Source organism: Macaca fascicularis, chromosome 6 (genome assembly GCF_037993035.2).
Source record: "Macaca fascicularis isolate 582-1 chromosome 6, T2T-MFA8v1.1".
Classification (NCBI taxonomy): domain Eukaryota; kingdom Metazoa; phylum Chordata; class Mammalia; order Primates; family Cercopithecidae; genus Macaca; species Macaca fascicularis.
In genome coordinates, this window is record NC_088380.1 from 162,455,825 (window position 1) to 162,481,902 (window position 26,078).

Below are 26,078 nucleotides of genomic sequence, written 5' to 3' on the forward strand. Positions count from 1 at the left end.
CCAACACACTTTCTTCAGAGCCAATGATTTGCAATTCCATATTCACAAATGTAGACCCTTCTCAGACAGCACAGCAGTGAAATGAATCCTTGTCCTTACCCTATTGCTTAGTTCAGAAGGCTAGACAACCAGTGTTGTGTGAGGAACAGCAGACTTGGAAATGAGGTGGTTGGGTCTTGACTCTGTTATTTACCTACTATATGACCTTGAGGAAGTCATTTAACCTCTGTCACTCCTTCCTTTATTGTTTAGTTGAGCAAATATATATTGAATTCCTGCCATGCCACCCATTGGGCTAAGTATCAGGATTACAATGAGACATTCTTTCAGCTTTTGTTAACCTCAGAACCTTAATTACTACTAACAATAGTTGACATTTGTTGACTTTGGTCTGTGTGTCAGGGCATATGCATTTTACATGGATTATGGCAATTCTCACAACATCCCCCAAATAGTTATTATTATCCCTATTTTGCAGATAGGGAAACTGAGGCTCATGTAAGTTAGAAAATGTATTCAAAATCATGGAGCAAGTGGCAAAACTAGGACATTTAGTCCAGAGCTTAAGAATTTAACCATGTTACTATACAGTAACTTCTAATTTGCTAACCTAAAAACGAAGATAATACTACTTACCTAAATGTATTTCATAAGGTTTTATGAAAGTATTTAGCTCTTAGTAAGTATTTAGGTATCAGTAAAATGCATTTAGCGATTACAATAGGTCAATTGAACAGTGGAGTAGAAATAGCACAGGGGTGAATGCTACCCTGGGTGGTGTGGCCCTAGGCAAGTGATTTCCCCTCTTTGAGTCTCTTCTGCCTCATCTAACACAACAGAGGAAATTGTGCACCGCGCCCCCCCCCCCCCACCTTTCTGGAAGCTGTTGGAAGGATAGAAGAAAACTGTGAATGTGAAATGCTGTGTATATTATAAAGGGCTGTGAGAATTTAAGATTTATATCAATATATGATGACATTTGTATTTTGATAGGCATCATGTAGAGTCTCAAGATGTTCTAAGCTATAATCCCATGTTTATTAATGCCTGAGAATCCAAATCCTGTCTTCCTAAGAAGTGAAGTTAATCAGAAAGAGCAAGGACAAAGTCATCTCACAAACTATTAGAGTGGCTAGGTACCTTACACACTTTGGAATGCATTAAAATGCAGCTTCTGGGTCCTGCCATCCAGATACTGTGATTTGTTGGCTCTAGACTGGGGCACAGGAGACCACATTTTTAACACACACTCGCCCTAGTTAATTCTGATTCAGGGAGTACTTAGATCATAGTTTGACAATCTCTGATATTATGAAGACCTTCCCTTTATATACTGGACATGGGAACACCTGACTTCTAGGAAAACACCCTACTTGAAACACTCTCTTGAAAATTAATTCATTAACTCAAGTATTCATTGAGTATGTACTATGTGCTAAGAAGTTTTTCTGGCATTGAGGATACAGCAGCACACAAAGCGCTTGCTTGCCTTGTGAAAGTGATATTCTAATAGGGCAGATGAACAGTGAAGTGATAAATGCATTAATAAATGATACAATGGGTGTAGTGTGAAGGAAAAGCAGATGTATGAAAGAAAATTAAGCAGGAGAAGGGGATAGAGAGTTACAGATGGGGCTGGGCTCCCACATAAAGCGAGGTTTCAAAACAGACACGGTAGAAGTGAGAGAGGCTCTACAGGAAACTGATGGCACAGGATTATGGGAGAGGGAATAGCAGATGGAAAAGCTCTAAGGCCAAAGTGTGGTTGGCACATTCAGAGAACAGTACAGAGGTCAGTGGGCAGTTGAACAGGAAGTAAGGGGCACACCTCAGCCTTAGTTTCAAAAACCTGCACTAGCTCCCAGCTCCCAAATTCACAACCTGGCACTCAAAGCCCTTCACAATCCAGCTTCAATCTCTACTTCGCTCTTTATTCAACTTTCATCTTTAACACTGTGCTCAGGTCAAGCTTACCTCCTGACTTTGCATGGCCCTTCTCTGTCGATGGCACATTTGACAGTGTCTCCAGAATTTTTTGGTAGCCACAATTGGGGGGTTCTGTTGGCAGCCAGTAGGTAGAGGCCAGGGATGCTGTAAGCATCCTACAACGTACAGGACAGCCCTCACAACAAAGAATTATTTGACACAACATGTCAATAGGGCTGAGGTTGAGAAACCTTGGTTTAATGACTCCTTATTTTAGAAAGCTGGGTCCTATCTTGTCCACCTTCCTTTAAGCTTCTTATTCTACTCTGTAGGATCTTCTCTCTGAATTGTGTGGACCTTTTGTAGCCTTTTGTTGTTGTTATTATGTCTATTTTAATGTGATTTGCACACAAGTTTTGGAATTATATAGCATGGACTTATTTCCCAGATCTACCTATCTATGTGATCTACCTTTTCCTTATCTATGAAACAGGACAAATAGCAACCCCTACTTGACACATTGTTGGGAGGATTAAATGAGTTTGTACATGTAAATCCCACACAACAGTGCCTGATACAGAGTCTAATAAATTTACTTATCATAATAAAAATCATTTAATTTCTTTCACTTGTTCACATGATCCTTAAAGGCAGTGATTATATCTTGTAGTTACATCATTATATTCCTTATACCTCCTTATATCTGTAGGGCCAGATGAACTAGAGTTTCTTATCAGAATGGAAATGGTGAGGGATAAGTCTTTGGTGTATTTCCAGTCAATGGGCTCTAAAACTTTGAGAGTACAGGGTAAGTCCACCTCCCTTTGAGAAAATGAACTCTCACCTAGGTCAATGAATAAACTCTTTCAGCTTACCAAATACTGATTCTTGATCTAGGACAAATACATCACAGAGGGGTGTACCTGAGTTTCAGTGAATAGCTTTTCTCCTTTTTGTGTTAAGATAAGGAAGACAGAAAAAGAAATGGTCAGAGCAGAAAGTGAAGCACAGGCTGAAGCTGATAAGAAACATGGTTGTGTGTGGCACTGATGGAGGAAGCGGCAAAGGGAACTAATAAGTGGTCTGAAGACAGAGCGAGAGATGTTCCTGTAGAGGCTGCAACCCTGCATGCCCATTTAAGAAGCAAAAACAAAAACCAGGAATCCCCTGGTATAATTTCAGTGACCTCTTGTTCTATATATCTCTTTGATATATTTTCCAACTTGCAATCTAGAGATCAGAGTAGCAAAACAAGACAAGCAGAGGCTAACATATTTGTGTGAGCAAATACTCATTACTTTACTGTCACCTAATTTCTTGTGGAAGCAAACCAAGATTTTTACCCATGGAACTCATTTACAGAGTTCTGGAAACTCACTTGGAACTTACCATGGAACTCACTTACAGATCCTTACAGAGTTCTGGACAGAAGCAGAGAACTGCAGTCCCATCTCATATGTCCCCAAAACCAGACTTACAAGAGGTATCAGGAAGGGGTGAGCTCTTTTTCTTATGGGCAAAACCTTTTATGTGCATGATTCTGTTTAGTCCTCATCACAATCAGGTGAAAAGATGGGCACTATTTATTACTCATTTCTTGTAGATGGTAAAACTAAGGCTCAGGGAGGTTAAATATCAGGTCCAAGTTGATACAGTATTCAAATCACTGTGCTATAGTGATATCTCATTTTCCCTACCTGTAGCATGAAGGTGTTAGGCTAAATAACCTCTGAATTTCTTCTAACTCAAATTTTAAAAGGGTCTGCAATTCTAAATTTAAATTCTAAATTAATTTAAAGTTCTAAATTAAAATTTAATTCTAAAATTAAACTAGCATAAGTAGGATAGTGTGGCTGGGGGTAGGGATCGATGTAGAAAGATCAGTTACAAAATGATTATTAATGATCTAGTCTGGGGACATGAAGACCAAGAGACAGGGCCAGCAGAAAATAGAAGGTCCACCAATAAAAAGTGACGCATCTGTTCTTGTTCCCATTTATCCAACAAGCTAAATGACTCCAGCAAGCGTTAGCGTCTGCCATAGCACTTGCTTAGACCAGGCAGGAGTCAATAGTTTGCCAAAAGCTCAATGATACATTCTGAATGTATGTGGCGTATCATTTACAGTCACTTTCTCTCTCATGCCCCTTTCCCCAACATCCATTATTTTTTTTCCGTTCTTTTCTCTGGGATTTCTTGCTATTTGACAGCAAAGCAAATGAGCTATGCCCAGTGAAGAATGAATGCACGACTCTGGTACCTGACTTTGCTCACTGCCTCTGTTTAATCGTGTGTGACTTCTTGAGTAATTGGAGAAGATGCTGGGAGTGAAGTGAGGAATGTGCAGCTCCTCCAGCTCTCTTGATGACCTCTATCTGGCTTTGGAGAAGTTTGGATTCAGAGAGACCATGGTAAGTGAGAAGAGTAATGATGTTGAAGGGCAGGGGGAGAGTGAGCCACAGGAAAATGGGCAGATGGGGCTCCCCTTGAATCCCTAGGTCTGGCAACAATGGCAGTGGGAAATGTGAATGCCTGGACAGAACTGCTGATGCTGTGGCTTCCTCCTCAGCTCTGTCACCAACTCCTATGACCTTGGCAAACTCACTCTCCTGTACTCAGTGCTTCTCCATCTATAAAGAGAAGATAATGGAGTGTTACTGGGGTGCAGAGGCTTAATTATTGTTTGCAGAGGATTTGGATATTCTTGGATGAACGGTGCAATCAAAATGTTGTGGAAAACATTATCATTTTGTGTGTCAGTTAGCAAGGTGGCTTACACCTGTCACTGCACATTGGGTGAGTCTTAATCAAGGAAGAGTTGCAGATAAAGAAAAGAAGAAATATGAGTTTAGAGAATGGCCATTGCATGGAGATAACAGATTTGCAGCCCAGCTGATCATACTTCAAGTTTCTTATTATTCGTAGTGTTAGTTGCTGTGGCAGAATAAAGATGGCCACAAATTCTTTGATTCTCTTCCTATCAAGAACTGAGGTCTTTTTCCTCTTCCTTTGAATCTGGGCTGGCCTGTGATAACTTCAACCTGTGGAGTATAGTATAAGTAACATTAAGGCAAGCCTAGCCTTAAAAAGGACTGGAAGCTTTCCTTTGGTGTCTGGGAGCCCTGGGCCACCATGTAAAAAGTCCAACTACTTTTCTAGGGAGTCCAGATATATGCATTCTATGACTATATGGAGAGTAGTCACCAAGTGACAGGTACTGGTAAAGCCTTCTTAGGCCTTCTTGAGCCGCTAAACGAGTCCCACTGACAGTTGAATATCCCTGAGTAACCCAGTTGATGTCATGTAGAGAATAAGAATCACAGCCAAGCCCTGCTTGAATTCCTGATCCACAAAATCATGAGCTGTAATAAAATGGGGGTAGTTTATTTCACAAGAATGAATAACTAGAAGAGTTACCTTTTATTGCTTACCCAGTGGTGTACTAGCCACTATGCCTTATTTACAGTTTACGTGAATCCCCAAAGTTAGATATAATTCTTTTAGATTTACAAATGAGAAAAATTAATTCTGAGTTGGAGCAAGCTACACAGAATGAGCTTGGATTTGAATTCACATCTGTATGAGGCTGGAGCTCATTCAGAAGGGGTTTCCAGGACAGCCTTGCCCCCACTGGCCCCTCTTTCCTAATGTCTTGCCCTAGAGCATAAAGAATTAACTTTAATGCTTTGTTCTTTTGGGCTAAATATTGCCAAATTCCATTCTTATGCAAGCACAGGAGGGCATGCTGTCATTTAGTGGTCAAAGATAAGAATTAGCTCTCAGCTCTTCACTTTTGGATTATTCAAGATGTGATCATGAGCTATTCTGTATCCCAGACTCTCTGCTTTATCTCACTTAATCTTTACCATAACCTATGTGAGAGATGCTATTATCTGCCTTTATTTTACAAGTTAGGCCCAAGAACACCCAGCTGGCTCATACCAGACAGAGATTTAACCCAAAGGCCCTGTTCTGATGGATTCTCAGGATAGGTGTATTCATGAGTTCCCTGCATAATCAGCTATATTCAGACCCTGTTGGTGTATGTCAGCTCATAGTGAGAAGCTGATTTCCATAGATCTTGGACAAATCACTGCTCATGATGCCCAGGTCAGTCATTTGCTTCCACTGTGGCTAAACCAGCAACACCCTGAGAAGCAATTTGCTGGAGGATACAAGACTCTGCTCCTGGCCCTCTCTAGCCAATTCCAAAATTAGTCACCATGGACATGAGGTGGTTGGTGCCTAGTGACCCTTACTTACTGGGAAAAATGAATCTAAGCCCATATAACTTACTCTTGGTAGGTGGGATATGATATTATCAAATGACCTCAGAGCTACCTTTAGCTCTGACATTGAGATATTTAGTCATGACATTAAGAAATGATTTATCTAGTCTCTTAATTCCAGATGAGTGAACTACTATTAATATTCTCTTACGATGTTTTACAGACCCCATCAACCACTAGCCTCCACTTTGTTTACTACTTTTTAAGGCATTGGCCTTTCTCTTTCTCAAACATCCAAAGCTTGGTCCTTGCTTACAGCCTTTGCACTTGCTGTTCCTTGTGCCTAGAATACTCTTCCCTTGGATCTTCTTTTTTTTTTTTTTTTTTTTTCTGAGATGGAGTCTCACTCTGTTGCCCAGGCTGGAATGCAGTGGCATGATCTCAGCTCACTGCAACCTTCACCTCCCATCAAGCGATTCTCCTGCCTCAGCCTCTCCGGTAGCTGGGATTACAGGTGCACACCACCATGCCCAACTAATTTTTGTATTTTCATTAGCATTGGGGTTTCACCATGTTGGTCACACTGGTTTCACACTCCTGACTTCAAGTGATCCGCCTGTCTCGGCCTCCCAAAGTGCTGGAATTACAGGTGTGAGTCACTGCATCCAGCCCCTAGGATCTTCTCAGGTTTGGCTCCTGTTATTTGGCAGTCACTTGTGGAGCTCCTATTATGTGTCAGGCACTAGTCTAAGCTCTTTACATATATTAAATCATTTAATTCTCAAAATGAGGAAACTGAGGCACAGAGAGGTTAAGTCAATTGCCCAAAGTCACACAGCTGCTAAGTGATAAAGCCAGGATTTGGACCCAGACAGTTAACTGTGGAGCTCATGATCTTAACCACACTGCTTCTTCTTCCTGACACTGAGACCTCAGCTCGGTCACATTACACTGTTTTATATTCTCCACAGCACTAAGGACGGTCTGAATTTGCCGTGTTTGTTTGCGTGTTTGTTGCTCATCAGTTGTCTGTGCCCCCTGCCCCAGGCACGTGAACTCCATAAGTGCAGGTACCTTGATTTGTCCTGTTTACCATTTCTAATCCATTTGTTAAGTAAATGGGTAGATAGAGACTCACAAAATTAAGTAATGTTTGGGTGAAAGAGTGATTGGGCAGAATGATAGCCCCCAATGTAATCTAATCCCTAGTTTATTTCCCTTTCCTCTTTACAGCTTTTTTCTCCTTTGCTCCTTATTGAAAAAAATTGTGCATTCGAGCAGGGAGAGCTTAAATCTTAACGAGTCTGTTGCTCTCCGCCAATTGCTAGTGATGAGACCTTGGGCAGATAATTTAGCCATTCATAATCTGTTTTCTTTCCTGGAAAATGGAGTGGGGAGTGGGAAACTCCCACTTTTTTCATTGAGCTGGTGAAATGGCAATACTAGTAGCAGCCGTAGCTAAAGTGAATTGGTCCCACCTGTATGGCAGACCAGTGCTAAGATTATAACACGGATTATCTCATTTAGTACTCCACAGAACCTTATGTGCTAGATACAATTATCAGACAAATTTTACAGGGGAGGAAACAGAAGCACAAAGAGGTTTGGTATCTTGTCCAAGTAAGAATCGTATTTCGAACTCATGCAGTCGAATTCCCAAAACTGTCCTCTTAGCCGCTATGAATATGTGTGTAAAGTGCTATGAAAAAATCACTGATTATTATTGTTATAAAGTATTGCGTAATGTAGAATTGGTGATTCCTTCTTGGGGCTTAAATCTATAGCCAAAAGCAGCACTGTGTTTGGCCTGCTCAGGGTTGAAGTTAGCAACCTATAACGATGTGCTTTCCCCTGGCAGAGGGCTGACTAGCCAAAAGCAGCACTGTGTTTGGCCCGCTCGGGGTTGAAGTTAGCAACCTGTAACAGATGTGCTTTCCCCTGGCAGGGGGCTGACAGGATGATAGAATATTGCTCCCAAGTTGGCAGGGTGGGCAGAGACAAAGCAGAAGGAGAGGGGGAAAAGGAAGGTTAAACCATCTGAAGGTTTCATAGAGCAAACACCTTCCTTTCCCAGCAAATATCAGCTGGCATTTAAGAAACAATATGTAACTGCAACTTCCATATAATAGATTTGCTTACAGCTCATGCTGTATGTTTCACATCTTTTTAAAAACTATATATGTGGGTGGAATACACACTGTTATACTCTAGCACATAAAAATTGAGAGTGACATTAAAATGCCTGTTTCCTGTTGTGTGTACCAATAGGAGATATTAGAATCATTTTTACTGATTACAGTAATACATGTTGCTATTGAAATGAACAGCCTCACTTAAAAAAATCATGAGTATTATTAGCTTCTTTGCATGACAGTAGTTCCTCATACATTTTTAATGTTTTAATCTGGAAAACTCATTGACATTTCATGTTGGAAATGCATAGAGCACTGTGTTGCAATGTGGCCTCTTAGGGACTAGAATATGTCAAGATGGTAGTCCAAGAGGATCAGAGGTAGTGGAAGAAGCATGGATTGAGCGCTAGCCAGGCTGAATCAAATATTTCAGAGCTCAATTTTTTATTTATAAATATGGAGGCAAGAAAAACTAACATTTGCATGATGTGTTATAGTTTATACAGGGTTTTGCATGCCTTTTTCATTTGACCTTGGAGTTTATTATCACCATTACAAATGTACAAATTGACACGCAGGAAAGGGTGTTGCATGCATAAGTTTATATCATTAGGCCATGGAAGATTTGGGATTTAAACTGATGTTTTCTGACTATAGAAGTTTTGTACTATAATACTCAGGACTCTTGATATTCTGTCCCATTCCATAACAGGAAACAAAAACAAAATATTAGGCCTATGAATTCACTGATATTGCTAGTGGTTTTAATGTCAGCTCAGTTGATAAAATTAGTATCACTTATCTTTCCAGAATAGTAGGTAACATCCATGGTATTTCTTCATTCATTCATCCATACATCCACCAATATTCATTTAACATCTCTACCATGTAACAAATGTTTTGTTAAACATTAGAGTTACAAGGGCATGGTAATCAAAACAGTATGGTACTGGCATAAAGACAGACGTATAAACCAGTAGAACAGAACAGAGAGCCCAGAAATAAATCTGCACATATCAGTCAACTGATTTTCAATAAGGATATGAGAAAAGAACCATGGAGAAAGGATAGTCTTTTCAACAAATGGTGTTGGGAAAACTGGATATCCACATACAGGGGAATGAAAATTTTGACCATCACCTTCTACCATACATAAAAATCAACTTGGAATATACTGAAGACTTAAATAACAGACCTAAAACTGTAAAACCCCTAAAAGAAAACATAGAGGAAAGCTCCATGGCATCCGTCTTGGCAATGATTTATTGGATATGACACCAAAACACAGGCAACAAAAACAAAAATATTCAAGTGGGACTACATCAAGCTAAAAAGCTTCTGCACAACAAAGAAAATATCAACAGAATGAAAAGCAATTTGCGGAATGGGAGATAATACTTGCAAGCTGTATATCTTAAAAGGAGTTAATCTCTAAAATGTGTAAGGAACTCCTACAAGTCAACAGAAAAAAACCATTTTTTAAAAGAAGTTAATAATTTAAATAGGCATTTCTCCAAAGGAAAAATACAAATGGCCAAGAAGTATATGAAAAAGTGCTCAATGCCACTATTAGGTTGGTGCAAAATTATTTGCAGTTTTTGTCATTGAAAGTAATGGTAAAAACCACAATAACTTTTGTACCAACCTAATAATTATCTGGGAAATGCAAATCAAAACCACAATGAGATACTACCTCACACCTGTCAGAATAGGTATTACCAAAAACAAAAGACAGAAAGTGTTCGTGGGGATGTAGGGAAATTGAACTTCTTGCACTCTGCTCTTGGGAATGCAACATGGTGCAGCCACTATGAAAAACAATATGGAGGTTCCTCAAAACATTAAAAACAGTAGTACCACATAATTCAACAATCCCACTTCTGAATATTTACCCAGAAAAATGGACATCAGGATCTAGAAGAGATACTAGCACTCCTGTGTTTATTGTGGAACTATTTACAGGGAATAACTTAAATGTATGTTGACAGATTAATGGACCCAAAACCATGGTAGATACATACAGTGGAATATTTTTAAAGGAAATTCTGTAGTATATAACAACATGGATGAACCTTAAGGACATTATGCTAAGTGAAATAAGCTAGTCAGAGAAAGACAGATTTCATAGAATCAAAGAGTGTGATGGTGATTACCAGGTGCTGGGAAAGGGGAAAATGGGGAGTTACCAATGGATGGGCATAAAATTTTAAGGTAGCAGAATGAATAAGCTCTAGAGATCTGCTGTACAACATTGAATCTATAGTCAACAATAATGTATTGTACATTTAATAATTTGTTAAGAAGGTAAATCTCATATTAAGTGTTCTTAATATAATAAAATAAAATACATTACTATATTATATACAAAAAGATTAATAAATCTTGGATAATCTTGAAAATGAAGATAAAGTGATACTTTCCAATGTAAATTGATAACTGCTTTTCTTGGAGGCCAATTTGAAAGTGTCTGATGTGGTTTGGCTCTGTGTCCCCACTCAAATCTCATCTTGAATTGTACTCCCACAACTCCCACGTGTTGTGGGAGAGACCTAGTGGGAGATAATTGAATCATGGGGGTGGTTTCCCCCATATTGTTCTCGTGGTAGTGAATAAGTCTCACGAAATCTCATGGTTTCATAAGGGGTTTCCCCTTTTGATTCTCGCTTTTGCTGCCACCATGTAAGAAATACCTTTCACCTTCCACCATGATTGTGAAACCTGCTTAGCCATGTGGAACTATAAGTCCATTAAACCTCTTTGTTTTGTAAATCGCCCACTCTCAGGTATGTCTTTATCAGCAGCATAAAAATGGACTAATACAGTGTCTCGGAGTTTTGAGTGCACAAATTCTTAAAACCAGAAATTTCACATCTTGCTATTTATTACAGAAAACATTGGCATATATGCACAGAGTCACGTAAAAAGGTATACATTGCAACATTGTTTATTACAGCAAGAATCAACTTAAATGTCCTCATTGGGAAAAGGATTAAGTAATCTTTGTTAAAATAAATATGTAAGTGAAGAAATATTTTGCAGGAAACAAAAGAATGAGAAATATCTGTATGCAGTGACATATTAAGAGTTCAAAACTTATTTCTATGTAAAAAAAGAAAAATATTTATAGTAGATGTCATTAATGTTTGAAAATAATTAGCAAAATAATAATGTCTCTCAGATAGGCTCTCTGTCTGTAGAGATACACACACACACACATACGCACACACACAGAATAAAAAATAGTCTAGTAAGTTATACTCAACACAAATGATTATCTCCTTGTTGGGGAAGGGAAAGATTGGAGGGTAAAGGAACTTTCTGCTTCTTCTGTACTTTCTGAATTGTTTACTCATAGAACTAAAATTAAAATAAGATGATTTCATCTCACATATTAAGATGAAGAAATTTCTCAGAGGTCACTGAGGAATCTAGACTCTGTAACACATAGCATTATTTCATAGTCTTGAAAACAAAGTTTTACTCTAGATGCCAAATAACCTCCTGTCTCTGTTTTTTCACACTGAAATGTCTGAAACAAAATGGAAGACACTAATAACATACAAGTTTTCTTCTGGTGAAATATTTTTATTTTAAAAAATGAACACATAATAATTGAATACATTTATGATGTACCTCGTGAGTTTCAATGTATGCCACATGAGTGATCAAATTGGGGTAATTATCCATTACATCAAACAAGTATCATTTGTGTTGGAAACATAATTTCTTCTCTTCCAAGTATTTGAAAATAATTGTTGACTGTATTCACTCTACAATGTTATAAAACACTAAAGCTTGTTCCTCCTATTTAGCTGTAATTTTGTATCCTTTAACCAATCACTTTTGATCCACCCTTCCCCTTACCCTTCCTATTTTCTAGTAACCACTATTCTACTCTCTACTTCTATTATTCTAGGTTGGTGCAAAAAAAAAATTGAGGTTTCAGACATAAATTTTAGATCACTATAACTAGGTTCAAACACATCTTTACTAATCAAAATAGGCACAATTACAATCAAGATTTTTGCCAATGAGAAATGAGTTTGTTTATTCCTGTAATGTAAAAATTAGTGCTTCAGGATTTGATGAACACTTGGAAAATATTTTCTGCATCCTGCTGGTTGTGGAAGCATTTTCCCTGAAAAATGTTGTCGAGATCCTTCAGGAAGTGGTAGCTGATTGGCGACAGGTCAGGTGGTTATGGTGGATGAAGCAAAACCTCATAGCTCAGTTGTTCAACTTTAGAAGCATTGGTTGTGCAATGTGCAGTTGGGCGCTGTCGTGGAGAAGAATTTACCAACGCTGGCTACAGGTGTTGCAGTTTTCAATGCATCTCATGGATTTGTTGAGCATAGTTTTCAGATGTAGTGGTGTCACTGGGATTCAGAAAGCTGAGGTGGATCAGATTGGCAGCAGAACACCAAATTGTGACCCTGACCTTTTTTTGGTGCAAATTTGGCTTTGGGAAGTACTTTGGATCTCTTTCTCAGTTCAAGCACTGAGCTGGTCATTGCCAGTTGTCACATAAATTCCACTTTTTGTCATATGTCACATTTTGATTGAGAAATGATTCATTGTTGCTGTGTAGAATAAGAGAAGATGACACTTCAAAATGATGATTTTAAACATTTTTGGTCAACTCATGAGGCACCCACTTATTGAGTATTTTCACCTTTCCAATTTGCTTCAAATGCTGAGTGACCGTAGAATGTTCAACGTCGAGTTCTTTGGCAGCTTCTCATGTAGATGTAAGAGGATCAGCTTCAACGATTCCTCTCAACTGGTCATTGTCAACTTCTGATGCCCAGCCACTGTGCTTCTCATCTTCAAAGCTCTGGTCACCTTTGCAACGGTTCTCGAACCACCACTGCAATGTATGTTCATTAGTAGCTCCTGGGCCAAATGTGTTGTTCATGTTGCAAGTTGTCTCCACTGCCTTATGACCCATTTTGAACTTCAGAAAATTGCTCAAATTTGCTTTTTATCTAACATAATTTCCATAATCTAAAATAAGTATAAAATAAACAGCTAGTAATAAATCATTAGCAAAAAAATAAAGTGAGAAATGCACATTAAAATGATATATAACACACATTTGATAAATAAACCACATTTATTTTAGAATGTATTCTAATATCAAACAGCAAATTTCAACAGTGCAAAACTGCAATTACTTTTGCACCAACCTACATATGAGATCAACTTTTTCAGCTTCTGCATATAAGTAAGAACATGCGATACTTATATTTCTGTTCCTGACTTATTTCACTTAACACAATGTCCTCCTGGCTTATCCATGTTGTCACAAATGACAGGATTTAATTCTTTATTATGGCTGAATAATATTCCTTTGTGTATATATACCACATTTTCTTTGTCCATTTGTCTATTGATTGACACTTAGCCTGATTTCTTATCTTGGTGATTATGACTAGTGCTACAATAAACATGCAAGTACAGATATTTCTTTGATATATTAATTTTATTTCCTTTGGGTATATACCCAGTAGTTAGATTACTAAATCATATGGTAGTTCTATTTGTAGGTTTTTTTTACTGATACATAATATCTGTATATATTATAGTGCATGTGATATTTTGTTTTGTGCATAAAATGTGTAATGATCAAGTTAGGGTATTTATGGCATCCATTACCTTGGGTATTTATTATTTCCATATGTTAGGAGCATTTCAAGTTCTCTCTTCTAGTTATTTTGAAATATACAATATAGTATTATTAACTATAACTACCATATTCTGCTCTCAAACATTAAAACTCATTTCTTCTATCTAACTGTATGCTTGTACCCATTAAATTACCTCTCTTTATCTCCCCCACCCACCCACAAACCCTTCCCTGCCTTTAGGATCTATAATGCTACTCTCTACCTTCATGAGATCAATGTTTTTAGATCCCATATATAAATGAGAACTTGCAATATTTTTCTGTTCTTCCTGGCTTATTTCACTTATTTCTAGTTCACTCTATGTTGCTGCAACTGACATGATTTCATTCTTTTTTATGTCTAAATAGTATTTCATTGTATGTATTTTCCATTTCTCCACTGATGAACACTTGGGTTGATTCAATATCTTTGCTATTGTGAATAGTGCTGCAATAAACATGAGAGTACAGGTATCCCTTTGATATACTGATTTCTTCTCCTTTGAAAAATAATCAGTAGCTGGATTGCTTGATCATATAGTGGTTCAATTGTTTTTGCATCATGTCTATACTGTTTTTCATAATGGCTGTACTAATTTACACTACCACTAACAGTGTGTAAGAGTTCTCTTTCCTCTGTATCCTTGTCAGCATCTGGTTTGGGTTTTATTTGTATTTTTATTAGTAGCTATTCTAATTGTGATAAAATGATATCTCATTGTGGTTTTGATTTGCATTTACCTGATGATTAATTATGTTGAGCATTTTTTATATAAGTTTTGGCTATTTGTAAGTCTTCTTTTGAGAAATGGCTATTTTTAATGTGATTATTTGTTTTCTTACTGTTCAGTTTGAATTCCTTATATATTCTAGATATTAGTCCCTTGTGAATAATTTTATATATCTTCTGCCTTTCAACAGCCTCTCTTTTCACTCTGTTGATTGTTTCCCTTGCTGTGCAGAAGCTTTTAAATTTAAATAATTCAATTTGTCTATTTTTGCTTTTGTTGCCTGTGCTTTTGAGGTCTTACCCATAAAATCTTTGCCTAGGCCAATGTCCTGAAGGGTTCTCCCTAGGTTTTCTTCTAGTAGTTTTGTAGTTTCAAGTCTTATGTTTAAGTCTTTATTCCATCTTGAGACGATTTTTGTGTGTGATGAGAGATAGGGCTCTAGTTTCATGCTTCTGCATATGGATGTCCAGTTTTCTCAGTACCATTTATTGAAGAGGTTGTCCTTTCCTCAATGTATGCTCTTAGCACTTTTGTCAAAAATCAGTCAGCTGGAAATATGTGGATTTATTTCTGAGTTCTCTATTTTGTTCCATTGGCCTATGTGGTCTGTTTTGTACTTATGCTGTTTTGATTACTATAGCTTTGTAATATATTTTGAAATCTGGTAGTTTTTTATGTCTTCAATATCGTTCTTTTTGCTCAGGATTACTTTGGTTATTTGGGCTCTTTTTTAATTTAAAAGGAATTCTAGGGTTGTTTTTCGTATTTCCGTAAGAAATGACTTTGTTATTTTGATAGGGATTGAAGTAAATGTTTAGATTGCTTTGTATAGTATGGTCGTTTTCAATTTGTTTCATCAGTGTTTTGTAGTTTTCCTTGTACAGGTTTTTCACCTCCATGGTTAAATTTATTCCCACGTATTTTATTTTTTGTAGCTATTGTAAATGGGATTACCTTCTTGATTTCTGCATCACCTAGTTCATCGTCGATATGTAGAAATGCTACTGACATTTGTATGTTTTGTATCCTGCAACTTTACTAAATTTGTTTAACAGATCTAAGAGTTTTTGGTGGAGTCCTTAGATTTTTTTAAAGTATAAGATCATGTCATCTTCAAAGAGGGAGAGTTTTACTTCTTCTTTTCTAATTTGGATTAGAAAATCCAAACTCTTACCTGATTGGTCCAGTTGGAACTTTCAGTACTGTGTTGAATAGGAGTGTTGAAAGTAAATATCCTTGTCTTGTTCCTGTTCTTAGAGTGAAGGCTTTCAGCTTTCTGTCATTCAGTATGATGTTAGTTGTGGGCTTGCCATATATGGCCTTTATTATGTCGAGGTATGTTCCTTTTGTTGAGAGTCTTTATTATGAAGGAATATTGAGTTTTACCAAATGCTTCTCTGTGTTCATTTAGATGGTTTTTATCCTTCTTTCTGTTGATGTGATGCATCAACAGAATGCATATGTTGAAACTTCCTAAATTCCCAGGATAAATCCCACTTGATCATAGTGATACAGAACAGTGGGGCTCCCAGATAAACCCACCCTTAAGCCTGGACCCTTAGCTCTAAGTGAAAACAGCTGACTTTGTTTTTCCGCCCAAATAATTGCCTTTTTTGGTCTGCCACATCCCTATCCAGTGCCCATAAAAGGACTTCAGCTGAAAGAACAACACAAGTGGCTGATGCAAGTGGTCAATGGTGCAAGCTGCTGAACATTGGCGATACATGTGGCTGAGCATTGTAGACTATGGATAGATATGGCTAACTTCAGATGGTGCAGATTGAGGGAAAGATCGCCTTCCTCCCATACCATCCCCTTTCCAATTCCCCATCCAACTGAGCCACTTTTATCACCCAATAAAATACACTACCTTTCAAATAGTTCATGTGATCTGATTCTTCTTGGACACTGAATAAGAACTTGGTTGTCAAAAAGGGCAGGTGCAGGAGGCCGTCACCCTGACCCATCACTGGGCTGTTAGCCATCCATGGACTGCAGGCTGAGTTCCGGCCCACAAAGGGGGTTGGAGGTCAAGGGAAACATCCTGTCTCATTTGGGGGCTCATCCAGGATAAGAAAAGTGGCGAGTTAAAATGTAGAACTATTGTTTGGTCTCTTTTCCAAGACCCTGTCACCATGCTCTTTCCTTTGGGTAAAAGGAATGTTGGCCCTGTTTCCCTTTATGGGAGTCTAGCTGGACTGAACTAGGGGAGGATACAATGATTAAAGGAACACATTTTCACAGAACAACAGTCTCTTCCCTCAGGCTCCCCAACTTATGCACTTTAAGTTGTTTTTCTTCTTTTCTAAGTGAAAGAGTTCTCTATCTACCTCAGCACTTTGCTTATGATAGGGAAACAACAGAGGAGGAACCCCTGTTGACTGTTAACTGCAAGTTTGGCAAAGCCCACATGGGACTTAATCTAAATGAATCTATGTACCCCATGAAATAACTTTTATGTCTCAAACTTGATTCCAAGCTTCAGGTTGAGGCCCTAGAAAGGAAAACCAGATCTGAGGGATCCAAAGCCACAAAACAAGCACGGTGTAAATGGGCAGGACCAATTCCTGCTAATTAAATTCCTGCTTCATGGAAGGTGGCCATACTTTATGGCATAAGTGAGGTCCAGGAAACTCAGAAGTTGTCGAGAGTAGAGGAGGTAAAGGCACTGGTGAGTGTGGATAATTCCTATTCTCTAGGCCTTTCCTGCTTAATGAGTGCATGCCACATTGGCACCCTTGGGTGGCACATGCCAACATTGCCGGGACTCTGGGATAAGGACAGAAAAGGGGGAATGCCCATTTTCTTTCTCCCTCACACTCCAAGTTTTCACTGAAAGAAAGAAGGGAATTAAGGACACTGAATTTCCTGTCTTTCAGAATGGGCAACCAAGAAACTTTATTATCTCCAGTTTATGCTTAGAAATGGACCCTGGGACCAGATCATACTTTAGAGGACCTCCTGAAAGTGGCCACCTTGGTTTTTTAGATATGAGAAAGAGGAAGATGCTTTAATGGCCACCATGCAAGCCCATAAACCCCAGAATTCCCTAGAAAGGAACCTCCTGAAAGTGGCCACCTTGGTCTTTCAGACATAAGAAAGAGGCAAAAGCTTTAATCGTCACAATGCAAGCCTAAAAACCCCAGAATCCCTAAGGTTCACCTGTTAACTGCTTCAGATGTGGCAAGAACAGTTATCTTTCTCATAAATTTGAACCACTTCCATACAAGGTTTAATTTCTTTTACCAGGGTGAAACAGCTTAGGATAAAATGTTGTTAGTATATTTTACACCTTATTTCCGTAACCCTTGGCACTAGATTCTTTCCTTCTATAATACACATGTTTGATCCATGCATACTTAACCTTGTAAAGCTTGCTTTTTCTCTCACCTAGAGGTCCTCAAGGCTCCAAATGGGCAGGAAGCCAGAGCCTCAGACAGTGGCTCCCTTTTGCCAATGATCCTTAGGTAGACCTCTGGGAGGAATCTGACTGCAGTTTTCCCCAAACAATGCCCCCTTTCAGCAGGAAGTAGCTAAGACTGGTCATCGTCCATATTCTAAAGGCAGTTAGATGTGCCTCTTCAGAGGGTGAAAATGATGCAGAATGGCTGGGCTCCCAGATAAACCTGACTCTCAAGCCCGGAACCTCAGCCCTAAGTAAAAAGAGCTGACCCTGAAGGGCTGGACTTCCAGTTAAACTTCACCCTCAAGCCTGGAATCTTGGCCCTAAGTGAAAACAGCTGACTTTGTTTTTCCACCAAAATGATTGCCTTTTTGGCCTGACACACCCCTATCCAGTGCCCATAAAAAGACGTCAGCTGAAGGAGCAACACAAGCAGCTGATGCAGGTAGTTGGGGATGCAAGCTGCTGAGTCTCAGGGATACAAGCTGCTGAACATCAGGGATACCTGCAGCTGGTCATCAGAGACTATGGATAGACATGGCTAACTTCAGACTGTTCAGCTTCAGGGAGAGATTACCTTCTTCCTGCACTGTTCCCTTTGCAATTACCCATCCCACTGAGAGCCACTGTTATCAGCCAATAAAATCCTCCACATGCACCAACCCTTAAATAGTTCATGTGACCTGATTCTTCCTAGACACTGAACAAGAACTCAGGTATAAAAAAGGGAAGGTGCAGGAGGCTGTCACCCTGACCCTTCACCGAGCTGTTAACACTTATCTGTCCACAGATTGCAGGCTTAGTGAAACAAGGCACTCCAGTTTCTACCTACTAAGGGGGTCAAGGGAAATATTCCATCTCAATGGTATATTACCTTTTTCATGTGCAATTGGATTTAATTTGCTAGTATTTTTTGAGGATTTTTGTGTTTATGTTTGTCAGGGATATTGATGAACATAGTTTTCTTTCTTTGTTGTGTCTTTGCCTGGTTTTGGTATCAAGATAATGCTGATCTCCTAGAATGAGTTAGGAGGAAGGCCCTTGTTTTCATTTTTTTAAATTAGTTTGAGGAGAATTGGTGTTAGTTCTTCTTTGTAAGTTTTGTAGAATTTGACAGTGAAGCCATCTGGTCCTGGGTTTTTCTTTTGTGGGAGACTATTGCTTATTCAATCTCAGTAATTCATATTGATCTGTTCAGTGTTTATTTCTTCTTGGTTGATTGTGGTAGATTGTATCCAGAAATTTATTCATTTATTCTAGGTTTTCCAATTTATTGGCATATAGTTGCTTTTAATAATCTATAATGATTATTTGTATTTCTGAGGTATCTGTTATGATGTTTCCTTTTTTGTTTCTGATTTTATTTGGGTATTCTCTCTTTTTTCTTAGTAAAACTGATGAGTTGATTTTTGTTTATCTAAACACACTTTTCATTTCATTTCTAAAAATATTTTATTTCAATTTTATGTCTACCCTAATTTTTATTTCTTTTCTTCTACTAATTTTGGGTTTGTTTTGTTTTTGTTTTTCTTGTTTCTTGAAGTGAATCCATAGGTTGTTTACTTGAAATCCTTTCACTTTTTATTGTAAGGTTTTATTGCCATGAAGCTGGCTCTTAATACTGATTTTGCTGGATCCCATAGGTTTTTGTATGTTGTGTTTTCATTATTTGTTTCAATGAATTGAAAATTTTTTCTTTATTCATTCGTGGTTCAGGAGTATGTTGTTTAATTTTCATGTATTTGTGCAGTTATAAATGTTTCTCTTGTTCCTGATTTCTAGTTTTATTCCATGGTGGTCAGAAAATATATTTGATATGATTTAGATTTTTAAAAATTATTTAAGACTTATTTTCTGCCTTCACATATGGTGAATCTTGGTGAATGTTTCATGTGCCAGTGAGAAAAATGTATATTCTGTAGCTGTTGTGTGAAATTGACTGTAAATGTCTCATATCTATTTGGTTCATGGCGCAGTTATACTAAGTGCTTTTGTTGATTTTCTCTATAGGTGATCTCTCTGATGCTGAGAATTGTATGTTGGACTCCTCAACCATTATGGAGTCTAACTCTTCCTTTAGATGTAATAATATTTGCTTTCTGTATCTGGGTGCTTCATTGTTGGGTGCATATATACTTATAGTTGTTATATCCTCTTGCTGAATTTATCACTTATAAATATATAATGTTCTTCTTTGTCTCTTTTAAAGTTTTTTACTTGAAGTCTGTTTTCTCTGATATAAGTATACCAGCTCCTGCTTGCTTATGGTTTCGGTTTGCATGGAATATCTTTTTCCTATCTCTTCTCTTTCAGTCAGTGTGTCCTTATAGGTGAAATAAGTTTCTGGTAGGCAGCCTATAATTGCATGTTATTTTTTCATCCATTTGGCCAATCTATATAGTGTAGTTGGGGAATTTAATTTGTTTACATTCAGGGTTATAATTGATAGGTGAGGACTTACTCCTGTCATTTTATTGTTTTTTTGGTTGTTTTGTATACCATTTGTTTCTTTCTTCCTGTCTTATTACATTTGTGGTTTGGTGTTTTTCTTTATTGGTAGTGATACAATTCCTTTCTCTTTCCCTTTTATCTGCTGTATCAGTGAATTTTATAATTTTGTATGTTTTCATGATGATATTTATCTTCATTGTGATCCCAGGTGTAGGACTCCCTAAAGTATTTTTTGTAAGGTCAGTTTGGTAGTGATAAATTCCTATTTGTTTCTTATTTGGGAAATGCCCTATTTCTTCTTTATTTCTAAAGCATAGCTCTGCTGGGTACAGTATTCTTGGCTGCTTATTTTTTGTTTGTTTTAGCACTTTTCGTTTGTTTTTTGAGACACGGTCTGGCTCTATCACTCAGGCTGGAGTGCAGTAGTGTGATCTCAGCTCACTGCAATCTCCATCTCCTGGGCTCAAGCCATCCTCCCACCTCAGCCTTCCAAGTAGCTGTAACTACAGGAGCATGCCATGACACCTGGCTAATGTTCTCTCTTTTTCTTTCTTTCTTTCTTTCTTTCTTTCTTTCTTTCTTTCTTTCTTTCTTTCTTTCTTTCTTTCTTTCTTTCTTTCTTTCTCTTTTTCTTTCTTTCTTTCCTTCCTTCCTTCCTTCCTTCCTTCCTTCCTTCCTTCCTTCCTTTCTTTCTTTCTTTCTTTCTTTCTTTCTTTCTTTCTTTCTTTCTTTCTTTCTTTCTTTCTTTCTTTCTTTCTTTCTTTCTTTCCTTCCTTCCTTCCTTCCTTCCTTCCTTCCTTCCTTCCTTCCTTCCTTCCTTCCTTCCTTCCTTCCGTCTGTCTTTCTTTCTTTCTTTCTTTTTTTGAGACAGGGTTTCACCATGCTGCCCAGGCTGATCTCAAATGCCTGAGCTCAAGTGATGTGCCTGCTTCAGCCACCCAAAATACTAGGATTACAGGAATCTCCCAACAGTGGACCTTGTTTTAGCCCTTTGAATATATCATCCCATTTTCTCTTAGTCTGTAAGGTTTCTGCTGAGAAATCGTCTGTTGGTCTAATGTGAATTTCTTTACATGTAGCTTGACACTCTTCTCTTGCTGTTTTTACAATTTTGTTTTTGCTTTTGATTTTTGACAGTTTGACTATAACATACCTTGGAGAGGACCTGCTTGGGTTAAATCTATTTGGGAATCTTTGCCATTTCTAGATCTGGAGGTATCAAGATATAAGAGTTTTCCAACTATTATTTCATTAAGCAGGTTTTCTATGACTTTTCCCTACTTTTCTGCTGCTTTAATCTCCATAAGGCAAATGTTCATTTGCTAAGTAGTGTCCCATAAGTCCTTTAGGCTTTCTTCATTAAAAAAAATTATTATTATTCTTTAGTGTGTGTGTACCTGTGTTACTTCAAAAGACTTATCTTCCAGTTCAGAAATTCTTTCTTCTGCTTGGGCTAATCTGTTTTTGAAGCTCTTGTTTGTTTTGAGACAGGGTCTCACTTTGTTACCCAGGCTGGTGATAGTGGCGTGATCTTGGCTCACTGCAGCCTTGACCTCTTAGGCTCAAGTGATCCTGCTACCTCAGCCTCCCAAGTAGCCGGGCCAACAGGCATGCACCTGGCTAGGTTTGTAAAAAATTTTTTATAGAGACTAGGTTTCTTTCTTTCTTTCTTTCTTTTTTTTTTTTTTTTTTTAGAGACAGGGTTTCACCATCCTGCCCAGGCTAATCTCAAATGCCTGAGCTCAAGTGATGTGCCTGCCTCAGCCACCCAAAATACTAGGATTACAGGAATCAGCCACTACAGTGCACCTTGTTTTAGCCCTTTGAATTTTGCCTGGGCTGGTCTCAAACTCCTGACCTCAGGTGATCTGCTCACCTTGGCCTCCCAAAGTGCTAGGATTATAGGTGTGAGCCACCACACCTAGCCTCTTGATTGTATTTTTTATTTAATTCATTGAATTGTTCAGCTCTAATATTTTGATTTGGTTCATTTTTACAATATCTATCTCTGTTGAATTTTTCATTCAGATTGCTAATTGTTTTTCTGATATTATCGTATTATTTATCTGTATTCTCTTTTATCTCACTGAGTTTCCTTAAAGTCACTATTTTGAATTTTGGTATTTTATATATACTCTTTTCTTTTGGGTCTATTATGGGAAACTGATTGTATTCCTTCGGCGGTGCCATGTTTACTTCCTTTTTCGTGTTTATTTTGTCTCTATGTTGATATCTGCACATGTGGTGAAAGTTGCCTTTTCCAGTTTTATAAGGTAGGTTTCATAGGGAAAGATATTTCTACATTTGGGTCCTAAGATGTTAGTTGTATCAGATTTGTGGCTTTGCTTCCAGATCGATGCAATAGTGTATTATTCTTGCAGTTTCTTTACTTGTAATTCCTGTTAGAAATGTTTATGAATGCTGATATGGCTTGGCTGTGTCCCCACCCAAATCTCATCTTGAATTGTAACTCCCATAATTCCCATGTGTTGTGGGAGGAACCCAGTGGGTGGGAGGTGATTGAATTATGGGGGCAGCCTTTCCTGCACTGTTCTGGTGATAGTGAATGAGTCTCATGAGATCTGATGGTTTTAAAAAGGGGAGTTTTCCTACACAAACTCTCTTCTCTTGTCTGCTGCCATGTGAGACATGCCTTTTACCCTCTGCCATGATTGTGAGACTTCCCCAGCCATGTGGAACCGAGTCCAATAAACCTCTTTCTTGTAAATTGCCCAGTCACTGGTATGTCTTTATTGGCAGTGTGAAAGTGGCTTAATAAAAATGCCTTGGAGTTTCAGGCTGCAGAAGTCCGTGGCAGCAGTGGTGCAGCTTTAGTAGGAGTGGGCTTACTGGGTGTTTTCTCCAGCTAGGGGAGCATACATACATACAGTAGTTCAGCTGGCTTACGGACTGGCTGATTGGGGCCACCAGGTTGTTACTTCAGCCTGAGGCATAGGCCATTGCTGCTTGACCAGATCAGGGGTGGGTCCCCCATGCTGTCTTTCTGGCTAGGAGCATGGGTGCATGGTGGTTCACCCAGCCTGACATTGGTCTTCCTGCTGTGCAGGACTGGAGTTACAGTCGTTCCTGGGCCAAGGTTCTGCATGGCTGGTGTTGTAGCATTGCAGCCATTCATCTGGGCTTGGTGGAATAATGGCAGAGTCCAAGAGCTGAAGAGGCACAGTGACTACTGGCTCCCACAGCAGGGTACACCCCAGCAGTGTATCTAATTTCAAGATAGCACTGTGCTATAGCTATACAATTCAAAGCAGTGCATACATTTAGGCAACTCCCCAAACAGGGCTCAGGGCTCATGAGCACTACGGGATTATCGTAGGAAGGACTGCAGGTGTCTGCAGTGGCACTGGGGACTGGTGGGGGTTTTCTACTTATTTTTTTCCCAAAAGAGTATGTCCATCCTGACTCTGGGCTGATCATATTGGGGGAGATGGGGCAGTATAGGCCAGGCCTCATTCCTCTCTGTATGCTGCCAGTCTAGGCTTACCACAACCACAGGAATCCAGGAATCTTGACACTTTCTTGCTTTATTCTACCACTCTCTTAACACTCAGTTGAATTTAGTTTTTTATTTGTTGCCTAAGTCCTTTGTTTTGAGGGGGACAAGTGCTAGGTACCTTTAGTCAGACATCTTGCTGACATCTCAGTTACTTTTCTGATTTAAAAACTTGTTTTCTCATTTTAAGTGGTAAACCCTTTCTTGGAAGCTTTGCATGTAATTATGGGGAGCTTGTTGGAGGGCAGGTAAGGTTAGTTGGAATGTGGTAATTACATTGTTCCAGAAGCCATCTTGTGATTTCAACTGAGTAATATGTGCTTACTAAAAAGCTACTTCAGTAGCTTTTTAGAAAGATGAATGACTGAATATTGTGAAAATGAAGGTGTGCCACTCAGATCTCCCTTCAAGTAGACCTGGTGTGGGGAGTGTGATTGGCTGAGAGGCACCAGATGTTGTACCTTCAGAACCATTTTGTCATTCACACTGAGACAATGTTCTCACTGGGGTGTTCCAGGCAATGACTGAGTATAGCAGGGAACTAGAGCCAGGCCACTTATGCCCAATGCAGGACTTCTCTTATGGGCTTTCTTTGTGTAGGGACTCCCCATTTTCCTCTCCAAGGCTTTGTCAGAATTACGCTGTAGTCAGATGCTCTTTACCCAGTACTCCTTCCCTCCATCTCTCCTTCCACAGGTGTTGGAACTCCATTACAACCTAAAGGTTCTCCCTGCCCAGTCTTTTTCTCCCTTGTCTTTCATAGATGTTTCCTCCAATCTCTTGCATGACTAATTTCATCTTGTTTTCTGCTTCTCAGAGGACCTGAACTGATACACTATATTAACAAGATTTAAATCCCTGTGAACAACCAGATGGTAGAGGAGACTTAGACCAGTATCAATCATAGTTTGGAAGACAGAGGTAGATAAATGAGTAGTACCTAATTTACAGTGAAGAAAGCTATAACCTCTCTGCCTTGAAGTTTCAGGTGGGAAGCATGTGATTCAAGCTGAAGAACTCTGGAAAATCTATGGAATTTGAAGTACCATGTCTCTCTCTCTCAAGCTGATGATTCAGAATGAAACTAAAATCAGGGATTGATGGAAAGTCTGAAAGAAGAATAACAATAATAGTTTTTAATATCTTCACTCATCCCAACTGGTAAAGAAAGAGGTTTAACTTCTGGAGAAATTAAAGCAGAGAGCTTTCTACCCCTAGGAGGTCAGGCACAGCTAAGACAAAACAGGATGGCTGCACTCTTGAGGTCTTGAGACTTTCTGCCACTCTCTGACCATTAGGTTCTCAGAATGCTCTCACCAGGCTTCTATAATCCAGGCAGAACACTAAAGGAGAACTTGTTCATGATTACCATAGAGTGGTGCTGATTTCAAGAGTTCTCCCAGGGAAATTTGAGGTCCTTGCTTGTTCAATCTATAACGCTCTAGTGTCGCACTAAGTTTCTTATTGGCATTTTAATGCCTATCTCTTAAGGATGACTGAACAACCAAAGTTAACCAGACATAAAATCATAAGAATGTAAGAGAAACCATAAAGAATATAAGAGAAAACAGACACATGTCAGAGATCAAAACAGAACTTAAATGAAAACAATCGTAACTAAATTCTTAGATAAGAGAAGGAATTACATCCATGAAACAAAAATGAAAGAATTTTTAAAACATGAAAGAAGAAGAAAGCTTTTGGAAATTAAACATATAAGGGAAATTATTTTAGTTGAAGAGTTTGAAGATAAAGCTATGAGATTTCCTATAAAACAGAATAAAAAATATTTACATTTTGGGAGGCTGAGGCGGGCAGATCACGAGGTCAAGAGATCCAGACCATCCTGGCCAACATGGTGAAACCCCATCTCTACTAAAAATATAAAAATTCACTGGGCGTGGTGGTGCATGCCTGTAGTCTCAGCTACTCAGGAGACTGAGGCAGGAGAATTGCTTGAATCCAGGAGGTGGAGGTTGCAGTGAGTTGAGATCACAGCACTACACTCCAGCCTGGTGACAGAGCAA